This window comes from Crocuta crocuta, unplaced genomic scaffold (assembly GCF_008692635.1).
Source record: "Crocuta crocuta isolate KB4526 unplaced genomic scaffold, BGI_CrCroc_1.0 scaffold709, whole genome shotgun sequence".
Taxonomy (NCBI): domain Eukaryota; kingdom Metazoa; phylum Chordata; class Mammalia; order Carnivora; family Hyaenidae; genus Crocuta; species Crocuta crocuta.
The window spans coordinates 555007-576139 of record NW_027530619.1 but is presented as its reverse complement, the minus strand read 5'-3'; the positions used below and the strand labels follow the sequence as shown (position 1 = coordinate 576139).

At 34.3% G+C, this 21133-nt stretch overlaps 1 long non-coding RNA gene across 5 annotated transcripts in view; it reads right to left on the bottom strand.

Annotated features, from left to right (window-relative positions):
- LOC144234764 (uncharacterized) overlaps positions 1-21133 on the bottom strand; it is a 377485-nt gene that overhangs the window by 223510 nt on the left and 132842 nt on the right. Inside the window, exon 3 of one of the 5 annotated variants that reach the window (XR_013336066.1) lies at positions 10689-10753. The exons of the other annotated variants lie outside the window; for them this stretch is intronic. This is a non-coding gene — a long non-coding RNA (uncharacterized LOC144234764). The remainder of the gene's footprint in view (positions 1-10688; positions 10754-21133) is intronic. 5 annotated transcript variants of the gene reach the window in all.

Here is a 21133-nt window from a genome sequence, read left to right as displayed (position 1 = left end):
ACTTTAGGGAACTTTTTACTGACCTTCAGGACAACTTCAGATCCTTATTATATACTACTTTATAAACCTGAACTTCTTTATTCAATACCATACCATACATGTAATTCATGTATAAGCTTTTTAATTTACTGTTAAATATCTATCCATACTGATAGGGATGAGGACCTAAACTTTTGGTTAACTGCTATCCCTTCCAGATAATTTGCCCAAAATCAGTGATTAATATATGTTCATTGAATAAATTAATGGAAGATTTTCCATATTTCTTTTTAAGTAAATGGATTAAATTTTATCTAAAAGTGTTTAACTATTTACTGGACCAAAACAGGTATAATTACAATTAAAAATAAATTAAACATATTTTCCAAACAAAATAACTTATTAAAATAACATTGTGAATAGTTTTATTTAAAATATGAAATAATATTAAACACAGAATTGAAGGATATTCTTTCTGACTTTGGCTTTTCTGTAATATTTACATGGTGTTACTCTATAAGAAGTCCACAATTGTGCCTATTCATAAACCAATATAACGAGGCTACATATTCTATTTTTCATATTCACATATTTGATTATAAATCACAGCTTCTCTTCAGATTATCAAATATGTTGAAATAATTGTCTCAGCCCAAGATGAAGTCACTCCTGCCGGTGGTGTCATGTCAGCAAATCGAAACTTAGATAACACTGCACATGCTGCCCTTGACCAGAAACAGTCAACCAATCAGCCAATCCCCAAATGTCAAACCACCACTGGGCCTTCTTATCCCAAATAAGGTTGATTGTATGGCCCAAGGCAACAGGTTTTTTTTTTCCTCTAGTGTTCTCTTCCAGTTCTTTTTGTGTATCCTATAAAAGAGCTTCCTGCCTTCCACCCTATTTTGAAGTCTGTGAATGGAGAGTGTCCACGTATTAAAGTATTAAATAAAGTTTCTTTAATAACTCAACTGTCTTCTTTAATCATTTTTTAACAGTTTTTGGTGATGAGGAGTGGCGTGCAAAGTTGACCACTAATGGCCCGCAGGAGGAGACACACAGGAAAGGTGCCTGCACAACACTTTGAGTTCAGTCTTTTTCTCATCATTACAGAGACTATGAGTAAATTACTACCAGACCTATACTCTGTTTCCTTGCATGCAACTCGGTTCCAACAAACTTTATATAGAAATATATAACTTTATATAGAAATACATACATATATATAAACTATAATATAANAATATAAAATCTATATATTTAAGCTATTATATACATATATTATTTCAGAAAGGTTCTGGCATCCTGGGAAGGTTCTGGGGTATACTAAAGTTCCCAGAAAAGTTTCTGAAGCCTGCAAGGTAGTTATATTAGGATCCCATATGGCTTGCAGCCATTAGAGGACTCAAGAAGGAATTCCAACGTCCACAATGCATGGCAGTTGTTGTAGGACTCACAAAACCTCAAGGTAAGTCCACAGAATAAGCTGCTGTGGGACCTGGGGAAATACATTAATATAAAAAATTTCAGACTGTGTTGACCATCAAAATCAAAATCTATGTAGGCACAAGTCAGTCTATTAAAAGTCAAATGGTATCTGCCACTAGAAAGAAACCCTCGAGTAAAAGGAGTAATAGATCTATTGCTAATGGGAATCGTGAAAGCCAAAACTGCAAAATTGGTGGGCATGGGTCGAGCACTTAAAAGCTGTGAGAATGGTCTCCACGTAACTCTAACACTCCCATGCTAGGATAAGTTGGTAATGCAATGAGTTAGATTGACACTGGGTCACCCACCAATCTCAAGAAAATTTATTCTGTGCAATAAGATATACTGTAAAACACCACAAAAGCCTCAACACAAGGCACATCATCTTAGATATTATTATGGCTCCAAGAGATCCAAAGGTTTAGCTAAGGAGATGTGATCCTCAGTTTTGATGAATTAAGTACTCAACCTTCCAGCACACCTGCTTATCACAGTTTAATAATTGTGATCCTAGAAGTTAAGGAGATCTATAAAAATGGCAAAATGTTACTAAAATAATGACCATTATGGAGAATGTTTCAATTAGAAAAGATCGTTCATTTGAGAAGTTCAGTTGAAAGCAAGATTCTCAAATCAAACAAACAGAATGGGATACTTATTTTAATTGGCATTCAGAAGGCTCCAAAAGGTTTCAAGATTCCAAAATAACTTTATTGAAAGATTTATTACAAAAAGCTAATGAAATATGAAATACACAAAGAACTACTTAAAACAAGACTGTAAGACTGATGTGACTTCTATTCCCCTTTATCCTTATTTATCTGAGTACCCACAGTCTATTAATCCTTACCTGAATTGTTTCTTCACTCTGAAGAGATTACAAGGCCATAAATAAAAGTCTGCTAAGCTAGTGCTCTACAACTGCAACAGCTCCAAGAACAGAAACCTAAAATATGTGGGCCTCCCTCTCTGTACCCCCCTAGGGGTTCATAATCAAAACACTGACCCCAGAATCAGGGTCTCATTTGCAGTCAAGCTGAACACTATAAAAAAAGATTGTCTTCCAAGATTTTGTCAAATAACTGACACCAAATTGAATGCACCCATATCTACCCTCAAAGCAGGCCCCCATACAGGCCCTTCCAGGGATGATGGGACTCCAAGAAATTCTCTGGTAACTGATACCATCTATTCACCTAAATAATCAAAGGAAAGTAAAGGTAAAAATCACTGAAAATTTTGCCAAATTCTAGTAGATACCTGAGCTACACTGTCTTCTTTAAACTCCGCTCACTTCAGAGCTTAAAAAAAGGATCCTGGGAAAACTGGCAGAAGCCAATAAGGTGAGAGAATTCTTACTAAAGTGAATTCCCTTGATTTTGTAGTGCCTGATAGAGAAAGGAAGATAAAATTTCACGTTATCCTTTCCTTTCTGAATTTAGACTCTTGTGAGTATGGTTCTGAGGTGTCCATTGTTGCTGATCATTTCTCTCCCAGGGACAGTTACTGCCTTCTGTTTGTCTTGTTTTGTGTCCTGAGAACTTGACTTAGCTTTCTGCCTGCCTGGGCACATGGGTTGTCAGTTCTTGTATATTCAGGCAACCGAACCTTCCATTTGAGAGTCCAAAGATATCACCAAGAGAAATGTGGGTTGAACTCCACTTGCAGCTAGATACAGCCAACAGAAACGCAGATTGCACTTCATTTGAAGCTAGAATTTGACTGATTGTTGACAGCTCTCAGGAGAATTGTCTGCTTTTCATTTTTTGGTTATTTTTGAGAGTGACTCTGGAACTTGGGAGGGTAAATCTTTCTGCATCCTCTTTGGGGATGCCTCTTGCATCCAAGGGGGCATTCAATACATCCAGGGATATTTACTGTTTGTCTTGTCTAAAACATGACAAGATGCTTACAAGGATTTTTTTATAAGTAACTCTCTGGTCAGAAGTTGGCCAATTTGAAGTTGATATTTAGAGCCTGATAGAACATTTTTAGGTGTTTCTCCCTGGATAAAATGCAATTATGTACCAGGAGGGAAAGAAAAACATTTCAAAGACAAACAACCTTAAATCTAGAACACAGAAATCATTTGATTTCTATTTTAGTTGAAGATATTCTCTTGAGATAAAGAAGCAAATTGAAGATAATATATTTGTTTGGTGACCCTTGATATCATTCAGGTTATAACCTGATCTTTGAGGAATTACAAACACTCTTACAAACTGAGAACAACCTACACAACTTGGCTTATAAATTGAGTCTTTACAAGAATGGGAAAAAATTTAAAAATGCTTATCCTTTTTACCAATCTTCAAATTTCAACTATTCATTTCAGAAGGCTTGCAGGTACTCTAAAAATTCTGGCCTTAGAAAACAAAAGTCCTTCTTGGAAGAACTTGTATTTTTTCTCTGTGCCTTTGAGACATAAATGTTTTTCCTGGTCTTCTCTAGGAAACTAGCTAATTCTTATCAAAGGGAACAAAAGGAAGAGTCTATTTGGAAGCTAGGCAAATTAAATAAATCTTAAAAGTCTTCTCCACAAAGATTAGTAAAAATTTTAAGATTTTCTTATTTTCTTAAGTTTTTGTTTTGTTTTGTTTTTGTTTATCTTGGAGAGAGACCGAGGGAGAGCATGGAAGGGGCAGAGAGAGAATTCCAAGCAGTCTCTGCCTTAGTCAGTGCAGAGCCTGATGCAGGGTTTGAATCCACAAACCATGAGATCATGACCTGAGCTGAAACCAAGAGTTAGATGCTTAACCAACTGAGCCACCCAGGTGCCCCAAAACTTTAAGCTATCTAATCAGTTAACCTTATCTTGTTACATAGTCAGAAATATAATTTGGTTCAAACTGTTCTTTTATCAATAAGTGAGTTTTGCATCATCACATTTGTGTCATGGCTAAGTTTTTAAAACAAAACCGTAAGATTTCTAAATCTTTTTAACGTTTTTATTTTATTTTTGATAGAAAGACAGAGTGTGAGCAGGGAATAGGTAGAGAGAGGGAGACAGAATCTGAAATAGGCTCCAGGCTCTGAGCTGTCAGTGCAAAGCCTGAAGCAGGGCTCAAACTCATGGACTGAGAGATCATGACCTGAGCCAAAGTCACACTCCCAACCAACTGAGCCACCAAGGCACTCCAAAACCATAAGATTTCTGTTTGTATTTGTCTGCATGTTTATGGATGTCTATGGATGTATGTTATAAATGTATGACATTTTTTTACCTCTGGATGGTACTGCCAAAATTAATTTGTAAAGAGCTCTATTTATTTGGCTTAAAGAAAACTGAGCATTTAAATAAATTAAACATACTCTTAGAATATAGAAAATGACTAAAATATTTTTCAAATTCATGTGATTTGGAATAATCTTTTTTTTAAGTTCTTTTTTATTTTTGAGAAGAGAGAGCACAAGTAGGAGAGGGGCAGAAAGAGAGAGGGAAAGAGAGAATCCCAAGCAGGCTCTGCACTGTCATCACAGAGTCTGATGTGGGGCTGAAACTCTCAAACACTGAGATCATGTCCTGAGCCAAAATCAACAGTAAATGCTTAAATGACTGAGCCACCCAGCACCCCTGGAATAATTTTCAGTAAATAAAAGCTAACTTAAGTTTGTTGGTTAATTAAAATAGTAATGTCTTTAGAATCATCATCACTAAATACAATGCAGCCATACAACTTTTATTCTATCTAGATTTACTAGAAGTTAAATAAGCTCTTGTCTCTGTTACAGAATTTATCAGCAAGAAAGATAATTTTCATGAATAATCTAAACACAACTGTTATGATTAAGTATATTAAATAGATATAAGTAGACAAAAGTTTATAAATGAACTCTTCAACAATGATTATGCTTTACAGTACGTCTATTTAAACAGAGTTTCTAAAATATTTTTGGTAAGCTGAATCATTAAAGTTACACTGAGGTAAATTAAATGATGTATTTCATTTAATATGTAAATCATTTCCAAGAGATAAATTACTGAAACATTAATTACTGAACATAGGTTTATCCACTTTTGGCTTTCTTTCACAGAAGAACTAAAGATATTTGGGTCTATTAGGAAATATAATTTTTGTCACATTTCTCCACTTTGTCACTAAAGTTCAATAAATGAGAAGTTTTTTAATATTATACTGTGATAGGAACATAAACAGAAGGAGAGACAGAGAAAGAGAGGAAGGAAGGAAGGAAGGAAGGAAGGAAGAAAAGGAAAAGAAAGGAAAGGAAGAGAAGAGAAGAGAAGAGAAGAGAAGAGAAGAGAAGAGAAGAGAAGAGAAAAGGAAAGGAAATTCTATAGTTTTCTAAAAGATTTTTGAATTATAATTTACATGGAGCTAGGGAATATATCCAATTATGAAATGGAGAAAGATAATACAGATCTTGCTTATGCAATTGCTTATCTGTTTAGTTCTTTGGTTTTAGATTTACAGTACTGGCTTATGGAACACAATTGGTTATAACTTATAAACTTATATAGATTTCATTAATATAAATTTGGCGATATCGGGACTAAAGTGAAAAAGATATACAACTTGGGGGCATTTTATAGGTTTACTTTTTATTTTTTTAAATTTTTTCAAAAATTTTTAATGTTTTATTTATTTCTAAGAGAGAGAGAAAAAGAAAGAGATTGAGAGAGAGAGAGACAGCATGAGCGGGGAAGGTCAGAGAGAGAGGGAGATACAGAATCTGAAACAGGCTCCAGGCTCTGAGCTGGCAGTCAGCAGAGAGCCCAATGCAGGGCTTGAACCCACAAACTATGAGATCATGACCTGAGCCAAAGTTGGACACTCAACCGACTGAGCCAACCAGGTGCCCCTATGTTTCTTTTTTTAATAAAATGGGGAAAATCTCTTTACTTGAATTGAAACTTGCACTGATTTTGAGTCTTAAGAAGTGATGTCATGCCAAGAGGCAAAACACAGTTGTTACTTCTTCAATTTCCTAGTTGTTATCCTTCGCCATACTTAAAATAGTTCACAAGCTAATTGAAACAGAGACCAATGATAGCAGCGATTGTAATTTATGCGAAGCTATAGACTTCTCTTGACGAATTCCTTTTGATGAGTCAAAAAAAAGTACTTGACATTTTGTCACACAAAAGTTAATTGCTCTCCAGTTCCAATTAGAATGACACGTAATTTGAATTGAGTTGCTTAATGTGTTGTTCTAAAGAAAAAAAATAAAAAGAAGACATATAACCTGAGGTGACCGTGATTTAGTAGTTCATTGCCACAATTCACACAGAGAGCAATAAAACTAGAAATTCCCTGCCTAATAATGACTAGAGATGTCAGTCAGGGTAAATTATTAATTTTTTTGACGCCAAAGTTCAAGAAGCACCATGTGTTCTAATATTGACTAATATTAGCTTTGGGGGAAGTTTCCTAATTAAAGGCTCACGACAGTGAGCCTTAACATTTAACAATAATAATAGTGAAAGATTTGAGAGAGAAGAGGAAAATTTATGCAAAATAAAATGAAAAATAAAATGTCATTATATTTCAGATTGACTTATTTTCTAATGATTCTTAGCTTAGCTAATTGCAGCATGTATTGAGAGACAGTAACACAAAATGAATCAGCCAGTGGTACAAGAATACTCGAAAAAGGAAGATCAATGTAGGCTGAAGTAACAAGGGAATGATAGTGATTAAACTAGACATCAAAAGATTAAAGGAAGGCAAAAGCACAGCAAGCCTTTGTGAATGAAAACACAAATGGAGGGAAACAACAGCAGGCTGAACCTGAGCAACAATTGTAAAAATTAATTACATAAAGAAAGCTTTATATATTTTTTTATGACAGAGCTTTTCTCTTCACACACACAAAGATAGAAAGCCAACAGTTTATTAAAGATGTTACTTCAAAAAATATATTTATAGATTTATTTTCCCTTCCTCTCCCCACATAAATAGTTCCTCAGCAATATTATGTAAAACAGCTGAAAACAGCTGATTTAATAAAAGAGTGAAGTAGCGATTCAGACAAAATGACCACAGATGGAACCCCTACAGTTTAACCAGTACAAAACTATAAAGTAGGTGGCCCTTGGGCCTGTGAGGACACTGGCCCATCTGCTCAGGACCTGATGAGGCAGAAGGTGACAGTGGGAGAAAAGAAACTTCCACCTTCCAAGCTTGAACCTCAAAAGCCATTGTCAGGGCTCTTTTCATCCAACCCCATTGTGCTGGGTGATCTTGGATCAGCAGAGAAGCTAGAGAGAGTGTCTCAAAGAGCTTCATCTAGAAATAACATGGGTACCTTTCCATCAGCGAGCATGTGTGTGGGAAGCCGGGGCAAGACCTGCTGAGCAAAACTACTACAAAGACAAGCATGGAGCCAAGCTGGGTTAGCTAGGGGAGGCCATCTCCATCACCTATGGAAACTGGACGTGGAATTGGAAAATAGGCAAAGTGAGTGAGAACAGGAGTGGTGGGCAAGCAGGCACGTTTCTTTAGTGAGGGGATTCAGGCTACTCGCTGCTCAGTCTTTCTTGTGACCCCCTCCCCCCACCTTCCTGTAGCTCATCAACATGCAAGTAAGGAAAACCAGAAAGAGTCATACCAAATAACAAATGCTCACACACACACACACACACACACACACACACACACAATGGAATAAATTCTGGGTGACCAAAGAGAATGAAATCTTGCCATTTGCAACAATGGATGGAACTAGAGTGTATTGTGCCAAGTGAAATAAGTCAGTCAGAGAAAGACAGATATCCTATGATTTCACTCAAATGTGGAATTTAAGAAACAAAACACACGAACATAGTATACGGGAAGGAAAAATAAGATAAATATAGAGAGGGGGGCAAACGGGAAGAGATTCTTACAGAGTCTAACAGACTGAGGGTTGATGGAAGGGAGGTGGGTGGGGGATGAGAATGCGTGCTATGCATTAGGGAGGGCATTTGTTGGGATGAGCACTGCATCCTACACGTAATTGATGAATCACTGGGTTTTACTCCTGAAACCAATATAATATGGTATGTTAACTAACTTGAATTTAAATAAATATGTATATTTTAAAAAGTACCATCAACCCTTGTTGCACCCGCCTAGGGGTTGGGAAAGATTATGTCAATGCTTGTGCTGTGCAGCCTTTTAAAAAGTAGAGTTTAATTCCATTTTTAGGGGGTTTTGTCAATATATTTTAATTCACTATATCTGACTCATGATGTATTCCACCTGAGAAAAAGATGTTTAGATATATATGTGGCAAGTATAATCTTTGTTTTTCATGTTTCACAGAAAGTAGAATATACATACAAAGAAAAATGCATCCTAACATTAAAAGCTCATACATTTCAAAAATGTTTAAGCAGTCGAATTATGACATGTTCTCTTTGGAGTTATTGTCCATGAGGAAAGTATTATTAAGATAATCATCTTATTGGTAAAACTCAAACTTACTTATTGGTAAAACTTAACTCTGTAAGTACTGAATGAATTTTTATTTTATAAGAAATTAGACATGATTTTGCTTGTATATTTGCACTATTTTAGGGAATGAATTTCTACAAATGAAGGTGAATACTCTCAAAGATAGTTTTGATGAGTTTACAACTTAAAAACATAATCTTTGAGCAATGTCAAAAATAAATAGTCCATCTCCTAAACCATAAATAGTTATTTTTGCTTAGCTGGAATAAATTGCACTATGGACCTTCAAATCACATTTCAGAAAACATGGTACAGAAACAACCATATACCGATGTTTTCCCTTCACATAATTTTCCTTTTGTAAGCATTTGTTTAAGGGAAAAAAAAACATAGGCTGAAGTTAAATTTAATTATGTTCAAGTCAATTCAAATGCATTATATTCTTTAATAAGATTATTATTATTCTAAGAAATACAGGATGGGGATTTCTAATTGATAAATTTAATCTCTATCTTTAAAAAGAATGAAGGTAATACTATCATGTTGGCAAAATACAAATAATTCTCAATAAACATGGGTCAAGGTAAGGAAAGAAGTATGAAAATTAATTATTGTCTAATGCAAAAATATTATTGAAGTGTTTGAATTACCATTCCAGTATGGTATCAATTCTAAAAGAACATAACACTTTTAAGGACATATCTTAATTGTATGCTATCAAGTGATAAATTTTCAGTCAAAACATCCCTGCATTTGTCTTATTTATATCTCTTTCAACTCTGTCAATTCTAGCAAAACTAACGCCCAGAAAACAAATGCACAGAAATATATACTTCATAACATGTCAGCTTTTAATCACTTATTTCTTGATTTCAGAGGAGCAGGACACACAGATTTATTGAAAGAGAAAACAATATACTGTACATGTATTTTCAGGTTAAAGGTATATTCAGTATCAGCTTTGTTCAATGCTACTCTTCAAAATCAACCAGAAAAAAAAAAAAAAAAAAGGTACTAACACGAACAGAAGGAATGAATAAAAGGAAGTCCTTTTTATTTTTTGAGGTCTGGCTGCTTACAGATGAGCATTTTGCATCAAGCGTAATCATGTTAGATATAAAAACTGTGATTGGCATAAAGCTGTAAGTTTCCCTGTTTGAGATGAGATGTGGGAGTGTATGTGCGTGTGCCTGTGTGTGCCTGTGTGTCTCAACAAATTACAAAATCACAGTCAGTGTGTTAAAGATGTAATTTTCAAACTGTACTGTTACAACACCTCATTAATGTAAGGAGAAAAGGAAGAAACATGGAAGAGAACAGAAAGGAAAGGAAATATCAGAATACATCTAAGAAAAGGTTAGTGTGTGTGTGTGTGTGTGTATGTGAGAGAGAGAGAGACAGAGAGAGAGAGAAGGAGGGAGATGGGAGAACGGAGGAAAGGGGAGAGAGTGTTTAAAAAGAGTAATTACAAAAATTTATCACAGGTTGTTCTTTGGGTATTTTGTTTGCTTATGTAATATTCTTCTCTGGAGATGTTTCCCTTAAAAGAATGTAAATAAATATATGCCCATATTGATGAAGAGACCAACTTATTTGAAACAGTCAGATAAATTTGGTGAACTCTCAAAGGTCTTTAAACCATTTTTTCTAAGACTCTAATTCTACTTTTACATTGGAAGGGTAATATACATTCAGAAAATTAAATACTTAAAATTAGGTCCTGTTAGCAGAATATTCAAGCAAATTGTGCTTTTATTTTTAGTATGAATGATAAGAAAGAGCTGGAAAACACGTTAACATTTTAAAAGGTAAAATTTTACTCACATGTGGGAGTATGTTTGGATCCCAATGGTCTCATTTCAGCCAAATGTCACCACAGTTAAATCACCCTGGAATGACATTTGCAGTGAGGAGAAGAGAGCTTTGCTGTATTTTAAATGATTTAATTCCACAGGTGGATAGCTCTGGTTTTTGCCTTTTCTTCAGAACACATAACAATTTGGTGAAAATTATTCATCCCTGAATATAGGCTTTAACACTGTATCTACCTTCCCGCCCCCCCCAAGAAAATTTATAAATATATTCTTTTATTGTCTAGTTCAGAATGACCTATCTATTGAGAATCCTTACAAATAGTTTTAGCTCATCCCCTGGGAAACCATTAATGTGTTATATCTTTTAAATATTATATTTTTATAATATTTAAAATATTTTGTGATGTTTAAATGAACAAGGTAAATCCTGGAAAAATAGGTGGGTGATGCTCATTGTTATGAGTAATTAAGCAATTAAAAGCCAGACAACAAGAACAATACAAGGGAAAACCTCAGAATATGAAGGCTATATAAAGCTAAAAAACAATTTGCTGAAAATCAAATCCTTATTAAACTGATACAGCTGATGTGGTTAAGAGCAGCCATGAAAACAATCAGAACTCTTCCAAACCAACCAAATGATGCCTAGTGCATTCAGAAGAAACCAAGGAGAGCAGCTATTCTGTTGAATCACACTTTTTGTGAGAGAGCTTTCTCCCTTAAGCATTAGACCTAAATGTTAGAGTAGTGAAAATTTTAAGAGCACTGCAGTCTGACAGACTTTTCAAATCCTGGCTCTTATACAAATGAGAATATAAATATATTAATTGTTGCTTTCATGAGAGTTAAACAATATACATTAAGACCAGAAAAACTACTGACATAAAGTAAGACCTTGTCTGAGGCTCATATACATTCCTGTAATGTATCTCCATTGTTGATATTTCTATTCCTTGCCATTTAACCCCCCCATGAAATCAAGATATTATATTATTAATAGTACACCTGATTGTTAGTGTTACTCCGTTCCCTTCATTAAACATTCCCAAGACATGATATTATTACCAGAATTAACCAGATACAATTAGAAATCTGTCCACTTCCTGTTAACTGTCATGCAACACATAAAAATATTTAGGGAATTTCAACATAGAAGTTGAATTGAATGCATTCATCAAAGAAACTGACGAGAGAAATTGTTTTCCTAAAGGTTTATCCCAAGACTGTAATTTTTGAGAAACATTCCTACCATTGATGCTGTTCTGGGAGTTTAAAAATATATGACTGATTTTTATGTGAAGTATGGGAAATATAAAAAATACGACTGGAAACCTGGACCAATAAATAAAAAGATTGTTTTCTTTGAAAGTTAAAGAGAAGTTTCTCTCTTCCAGTCTATGGAGATATTTAAACTCTATTTTCTTAATTCATTTATTTTTGCCTCCCAACATGTGGCTTCACAGTACGCTTGTTAGTGTTGAAAGATGTCTTTGCTAAACCTTTTCAGGGGTGTGAGGGGGAGAGTTTTTAATTAGGAACCAATATAAACAGACTGTCTGTCAATACTTGAGGTGCGCTATTCAGAATAGCTCATAATTAGGTCCTTAGAGAACATGAAGCATTATACCATTATTTTCCAGAAATGTTAACACTCACCTACTTTTTTCTGTACACTTTCAATATTTTTATTACTTTGTACAACATAGCACTGAACTTTTAACATTTTCACATCTATTCAAACCTTTGCCTTTTGTCTTTCCCCTCTTTATTCCAAGTGTCCCCGTGGTAACAAATTTATAATCCTCTCCAATTAGTAAATGAATAATTCTTGCCTAGTTTTCTGGATCAAAGAGAAAGCTGAAAAACCTTAGCATAAAACACTCTCATACATTTTCCTCACAATTCTTGGTTGCACTTAATATGGTTTAAAGACACAAATCTTTATTAAAGTAACATGTGAACATATGTCTAAAATGAACCAATTCTCTTTTAAAGCAGTGTATATTAGGAATTTTAAAAGTTGAGCTATACAAAATGAAATTATCATTCAATCTGTGTATTTTAAATCCAATGGTTTTTTTTTTTTTAATTGTATGGGTGTCACTGCTAATATAATGCTTGAAAATGTTATTGCTTCTGGGAAGAACACTATAAATGCTGACAACTGAGGCCTGTAACTCCTTAAGCCATTACTTCAAGACAGCTGTTGCTAGTTCAGCAGAGCATTCAAAATATGTTTCTATCAGTGCAATTCTACATTTGTTTATACTCTGTTTATTCTATATTTGTTCATAGGCTTGTGGACACTGGCTGGGATAACCCTTCTGTGACTAACACGTTTCTGTGTCGAGACTATAAAACCAAAAGCCATCAAGGGTCTGTCTGACACATACATGAGGAATAAGCCTTGTGCTTGTGCTCATCTCTTTCAGCCATATTACTTATTATTACCTCCAAATGTCTAGCATATTTACCATGAGAATTGTTTTGTTAGATGGAAAATAAAATCATCTTCAGAAAGCTTCTACTTAAATACACAACAGAAATTTGCTTCCCATTTTCTAATTAAGAAATGCAATGGAGCTTCTTCAGGTTTAACCGTTTTGAACTCTGTATAATATTGCTTCTAGGTAATAATTTTCATTTCTAGCTATTAATTTTCCCCTCTCCTTTTCTTTCTCCCTTCCCTTATCTCTTTGTAATTTAGGTAACAAACCTCTCAAACTGTTCCTACCTGTTATCTTCTTCCAACCTAATTATCTGAGTTGTGTATATGGTTGTGTCCAAGATAATCACTACATTTTTTGTCAATATCCACATCCCTGCATTGTTGATTTTCACCTCAGCACATCTCACTTCCTAATATTATTGATCATCGTTAGAATATCTCCTAAACTCTAGTTATGTATTCTCAAACTCCGTGTGGTAATCTTTTAGATATTATTTAACAGGATCTTATTCTCTGTCATATAGGAAAAATCTGAGAAATTTCCCCTGGCCGCTCTGCCAATTATTAGCCACCTTCTGCTAAGTTTACCTTTTCTTCTTTTTTAAAAATTTTTATTATTTAAAACAACTTTTAATGTTTATTTATTTTTGAGCATGAGAGACAGAGTGTGATATGGTGAGGGAGAGAAAGAGAGGGAGACATAGACTTCGAACCAGGCTCTAGGCTCCAAGCTGTCTGCAGAGATGTGGGGTACGAACTTGCAAGCTGTGACATCATGACCTGAGCCAAAGTTGGACACTAAAGCTAACCAACTGAGCCACCCAGGCACACCTAAGTTTACCTTTTTAACAGCACCTACATTTTCTCTCCTCTATTCACACTGCCACCTTCCTCAGTCAAATGGACTTTTTCCCCTCATATGTTGCTTTTCTATAGGCTTTTCTATATCATACTTCCCTTCAAGATGTATAGGCAAAAATCAGATATCTTTCTCCTCATTTGGATAACAGAGACACACTTATTCAACACTACCCTTGAAGTTGGGTAAGGGAAAGATTTGAGGCACATGATTACATGAGGAAGAAGTGAATTCCCAAAAGCCATCAGAATTGTGTTATTAAAGGTGAGGGGCTGGAAACAGATGCTTAGTTGACAATCACCAGTGGGTAATATTCCTGTCTTGGTCCCTGTCAGAGTTGGTAGACAGTGAAATTTAACTAAATGAAATAAACTACAAACCAAAATAGTCAACTAAATTATCCTGACCTTTTAAACCTTAAGGGGAATGACAATAACCTCAGATCAAGTTAGAGATCTTCATTAATGACTCACAGGGAGAAAATATATGCAGTGTGATTGTTTTATGGGTCTGTGAACTTTTTGTGGGAGGAATTATACATGTTTAGATGTATATTTAAAATTTTGTATGTGTATTTATGAGACATTTAAGTCCATAAGGAAGATTTTACCTTTATTTTTTGAAACCGTTGCTTGGAGGAAATGCATTTGAGGATGTGTGACTTACTCATTTTTCCACTATTGCTCCCCCCTACATAGATGCTATTTGATCAAACTTGAACTTTTCCTCTCAGCTTTTTCTAAAAGAATCGCTCAGTACTATCATCTTGGTACATTCTGGTTATTACTGGTAATAACTGTGGTAACTTAAATGTAATGCTGTTTTAATTTTAAGAGCAACTGACATCTTAACTGGTATTTCCTATCCCAGGACAGCAAAATATCATAGCAATTAATGTGGAATTATAGGTCTAGGAATTTTTCATGATTCATATAGAAAATCCATTCCTATTCCCTGCTGAATTAGAGAAGAGGAGAAATGGTATTTTTTACAATGACTGTTAGAATGAAATGACTTGGAATTTGTAAATCAATGTATTTGAATTTCGATTGTAATAGCCACATTTGTATTATAATTTAAGTTGTGTGAAGTGTTCAGAAGGGAATATTAGAAATTTTAAAAATTATTGCTAAAATAGTTTTAAAATTTATTTTGCTGATAGTAATATGGATTATTTCCCAAATATCTTTCAATTGTATTATGTAGGTGATAAGTAGCTGATATAGAAATCAAACTAAAAGGTTTCAAGCTGTTGTACAAATCTTACCTCCAAAATACATGAATATCAAATCCGCTATCTAATCTTAGTATTTACCTGCATGTTTAAAATTCTATTTTCTTGCAATGCAATTCCTATTTTAACTTCTCTCACATACTTTTTTTTTAAAGTTTATTTTAAAGCTTATTTATTTATTTGGAAAGGGGGGAAGAGAGAGAGAGAGTGCATAAGCTGGGGAGGAGCAGAGAAAGAGGGAGAGAGAGAATCCCAAGCAGGCTCCGCATGTCAGACCAGAGCCTGATGCGGGGCTTGATTCCATGAATCATGAGATCATGACCTGAACCAAAATCAAGAGTCATATGCTTAAATGACTGAGCCGCCTAGGAACCCCTGGTGCAGCCCAGGCACCCTTATCATACAATTTTAACATGAAGTATTTTATGTTGAAAAACTATTTGCTTACACCATCACTTATTACCTATCTCTTGTAATGTGTCACTAAATTTTCTCAATCCTGTTTGGTCTTCACTGATCAGTTTATTTTCCTCTAGTCCTGATTTCTTAGATAGTTGACAAAAATGATTAATCTTCTCTGCACTTACCCAGTAGACACACTAATTTCTTCATTCCTCAGTACTCAACCCAAATTTTAAATCTATGTTCTTTTCTTTATTTTCTAAAAGAATAATAGACTACAGTAACAGGTTTTGGTAGGATTCAAAAATCTCATCAATGTCTTCACTATTTTTTCCCTATTAATGCAGCATCCATAATATGCTTGATTCTTTTTTCCTTTCATAGTTTTTTGTTTAAAGCACTTAAGCCAACATGAAGAAAGAAGCAGTGAGGAGGAAAGGATGTTAGGCTTTACCCAAATGCTGGAGTCATACTAACCTGGAGACACATCTTTGTCTTGCTAACTACTGTATGTTTAAATGGGGAAAACCATTTTCATTTCAACACTTCAGTGTTCTCCCTAATATGCAGAAAATATCTGACTTGAAGTATTGTTGTGAGGATTAGAGGTAATTTATTTTAATATACTTAGCAAAATGTCTGGCTAAAAGAAAGTGCTCAATAAATGCTTACTTTTTATATATTTGTTTATTTTCTTAAGAAGCTCTTCTGCGCTGGAAATCACTCACAGTTTTATTGCCATTTTGAAGCAAATTTAATAATATATGCATATGATAAAAGATTCTACTTTAACAGCTGTCTTCATTTTAAGCATAACTAATTGCCAAGGATCATGAATAATATTGCTAGTCAGAAAGCGGTATGTTGATGCTGTTATATGTGTGCCATAGTGCTAGAATGATATTTATGTATTCAGTGTTGGGAAGACAGCTGTGGAGATTGCAAAAGAACCCTCTTGAAGTTAGTGTTTCCGTTTAAGGCAAGTTAATTATTCTCAGGGCTTAAGTATCTTTAAAATATACTTTTTAAAGAAACACTTATTTGGAATGCAAGATCAAATGTACCTTATGTTCTTATACTTGTTTTTTTTATTTTTAAAGAAATCATTAATATATTTTATTATATCTATAAGAAAAAAACTGAGGACATTTGATCAGATAAACTTTAAAATAATGAGTTTCAAAAATATAAAAAAGACCGCCATAATAAACAATAGTAAATGTGATTCAATTCCAAAATTTATCTAGCTTGCCTGGAAAAAAAAATACATATACTATTTAATGTTTATTCATTATTTTGAGAGAGAAAGTACATGTACAAGCAGAAGAGGGGGGAAAAGAGAGAATCACAAGGAGGCTCCACACTGAGGGTGGAGCCCAAAGCAGGACTGGATTTCAGGAACTACGAAATCATGATCTGAGAGGAAGTCAAAAGTTGGATGCTCAACCAACTGAGCCACCCACAAGCTCCTGGAAAAATATACTTTCCTTCTTATCTTCTTCAGTGCAAAAATAACTTTCATTTTTTTTTTAACTTTATTATTTTGAGGGAGAGAGAGCATAGAAAGGGAGGGGCAGAGAGAGGGCCAGAAGGAGAGGAGCAAAGAGAATCCAAAGCAGGCTCCAATGCTATCAGCTCAGAGCCCCACACAGGATTGATCTCACAAACCATGAGATCACGACCTGAGCTGATATCAAGAGTCAGATGCTTAACCAACTGAGCCACCCCAATTATTAAGACATTTAATTTGACAACTCATCCCTTGGTCTTTGAATTCTAGAAATCATCCAAACTAAAATTAAAGAATTGCATTCCTAGAATCTTTAAACAAAACTACTGGAACAATATTCCTTTTGAAATATAGACTAATCATTTTGATTCACCATTCAGAAGAAGGTCATGCTTCATCATAATAGTTTGATATACCATAATAGTTTGATATAAAATGACATACATTTTGAATAGTGATTATGTTTAAGTCAATATGTTTACTACAACAGACATATATTATTTAAGGTAACATTTCGAATTATGTAAAAATGTGAATAACTGTATCTCCTGAAAGTTGTTTAGAAGGACTCTCCTATTTTGGTATTTAGCATTTTTAAAGACATTGAAATTACAGAATCTCTTGTAATTCATTTTGAGGCTATATATTTGGAGAAAGGGAGAGGAGAGATCTAATTAAGAGTCTAGCACATCAGGGATCACATGACTTCTTTACTTGATAAAAGTTTAGTATTTAGATTTTTTTTACTGTTTTCATAAGTGTTCTTAAACTTTTTATTCCTAAGTGCATATTCAGTTCTTCAGACTAAATTACATGGACCTTTACTTTTATCTCTATACGATTTCTAATTATAGCGATCAAATGTTGATATGTTTGGGCATTCAATAACTTCTGTGTTTTCTCTAATTGACCCTGTAAGCGACATTTTTTGTTACTTCACTTTCTTGTTTTACTTTATGAATCATCATTGTTACTTATATAACATAAAGTGAACTAATTTTAATTATAGAGTCCTATGAGTTTTGACAAATGCATTTGATAAATACCATTTAACCATCAGAATATACAGACAAAGAATATTTTCATCACTACAAAAAGTTTCTTTTGCAGTCAATCTCCCACATCCTCAGCCCTAGGCAACCACAAATCTATTCTCTGTCACTGCAGAATAATTTTGACAATTCTAAAACTTCATATAAATAGAATAAAACAACATGTGTTACTTTATATAAGGATCCTTCGCCTCAGCACAATGTTGTGGAGATTCATTCATGTCGTTGAATGTATGCAATTTGTTTTCTTTTATTGCTTAGTAGTACTTCATATTATAAATATGTGGAAATTTATTTCTTCCTTAATTGATGGTATTGATTTTACTCTCTCCAGTTTGCAGCTAATATTATTTATAAACATCTACATTCAGGATGTAGAGGATCTATTTTGGTATTTTCTTATGTCTGCTCTGTTTTTAAGGATTCTTAATATACTCCAGGTTCAAGTACTTTTAGGAACACCTTTAGAAGAACAGATTCTAATTTTGAAAAAGTACATGTACCATTTGAATAATTTATCAGACTGTCAGAAAACAGTGAAAATAGATATATCTTTAAAAAGTTTGGTTCTAGAATATATAGAGAATCCTTATAATCTAATTTTAAAAAGCCAATAAACCAACGCATAATGTACCTTTACATTTTCTTAAGTTTCCTTCAAAGAACAGATCTTTCTTTTGTGTGTATGTGATTTTTCATGATCTTTGCTTATATTAAAGTACTTAAGATTTCTTCCTATGTAGTATTCTAGAAGGTATATAATTTTAGTATATACATTTAGATCTATGACAATTTAAAAATAATTTGTGTATTGTGAAATAAGATATGACATTCATTTTTTTCCCATATGGGTGTTAATTTGTTCTATTTTTTTAAATTTTCTTTTTTTAATGTTTTATTTATTTCTGAGAGAGAGCATGAACAGGGGAGGGTCAGAGAGAGAGGGAGATACAGAATCTGAAACAGACTCCAGGCTCTGAGCTGGCTGTCAACACAGAGCCCGGCGTGGGGCTCGAACCCACGAACTGTGAGATCATGACCTGAACTGAAGTTGGACATTACCTTGGTGTATCTATAAATTATCGACCATTCAGTTATACATTGTAGGTCTATTTCTGGATACTATCTTCTATTAAACTGCATCTATGTTTATGCCAAAAACATGGCACCTTGAGTACTACAACTTCATTGAAAGTGTTGAAATTAAGTAATGTAATTCATCCAACATTTCCTTTTCCTTTTCTTTTCTTTCTTTCTTTTTTTTTTTTATTTATTTCTAGGAGAGAGAAACAGCGTGAGCAGGGGAGGGTCAGAGAGAGAGGGAGTCACAGACTGAAACAGGCTCCAGGCTCTGAGCTGGCATTCAGCACAGAGCCCGACGCGGGGCTCGAACCCACGAACCGCGAGATCATGACCTAAGCGAAAGTCGGAAAGTCGGACGCTTAACCGACTAAGCCACCCAGGCGCCCCTTCCTTTTCCTTTTCTTAAAAAAAGTTCTTTTGTTTTCTTTTTGCTATTCTACTTGTTTCTAGAACTTTAGACATAAATTATCAGTTTGTCAGTCTCAAAAAGAAAATTCCCTGCTTTTAGATGGATGGTATTGACATATTAAAAATATTTTATCTTGGAGAATGACTTCTAGAATGATGTCATGATAAACCACATGGAATATCTCTCTAAGAAAACAACCATAATACATGGGAATAAAAAAAAATCTAATTAAAATCTCTGAGAATTTTTTTATTGTGATGCAACAAATGAAGAAATATTTATTCTAGAAAATCTATTACATGTGGATAAGATGAGCCAGAGTCTGTATCCTCTGAGACAAGATCTGTTCTTTTCCTACATAGCTCAGCATGATAAACCTCTACTTTGGATCAATTTAGGCAAGAACAAAGAATTGTTAACAAAGTATGCTTAAAGTATCTTTCAACAAAAAATTTATGACAAATGCAGCAAAAGTGGAAAGTGTAAGCCATACACTAGAAAAAAACAGGCAACACTAATTGCCATTCAGAGAACCTATGGAGATAAACGACTACCTTAAAGAAGGCATGATAATTAAGTTAAAAGAGCTAAAAGGAGTCATACTTAAGAAGTAAAGAATGGTACAATGACAATGTGCAACCAACTAAAGTATATTAATAAAGACATAAAGATTATAAAAGAAGAGCTGTCATGAAATTTTGGAGTGGAAAAATATAAAAAGCACAATTTAAAAACTACTAGAGATGCTAAAGAGTAAAATTCAGCTAGTGGAAGGATCACCAAACTTGAAGACAGATCAACAGAAATCATGCATCTCAGAATCATACATGTTTTATTTTTTTTAATGTTTATATATTTTTGAGAGAGACAGAGTATGAATGGGGGAGGGGCAGAGAGAGACAGAGACACAGAATCTGAAGTAGGCTCCAGGCTTTGAGCTGTCTGTACAGAGCCCGATGGGGGGCTCGAAATCATGAACTACAAGATCACGAACTGAGCTGAAGTCAGATGCTAAACCAACTGAGAGCCACCCCATGCATCTCAGAATCAAATAGAAAACTAAATGAAACTGAACAGAACATTTGAGAGATGTGCTATTTCATAAGCACAGTAACGTAAGTTTAACTAGAGTTCCAGGAAAAAAGAAGGGAGTGTAAGGAACCAAAAAATACTCAAAGACATAATGGCTGAAAACTTTATAAATCTGAATAAAAACATTAAATCAAATACTGAAGTAGCTTGGGGAACCTAGGAGGCTCAGCTGGTTGAGAGGCCGACTTCAGCTCAGGTCATGATCTCATGAACTGCCATAGGGCTCTGTGCTGACAGCAGGGAGCCTGGAGTCTGCTTTACATTCTGTGCCTCAGACTCTCTCTGCCACTCCCCCACTATGCTCTGTTTCTCTCTCAAAAATAAATATACATTAAAAAATTGTTTTAAAAATACTAAGTAGCTCA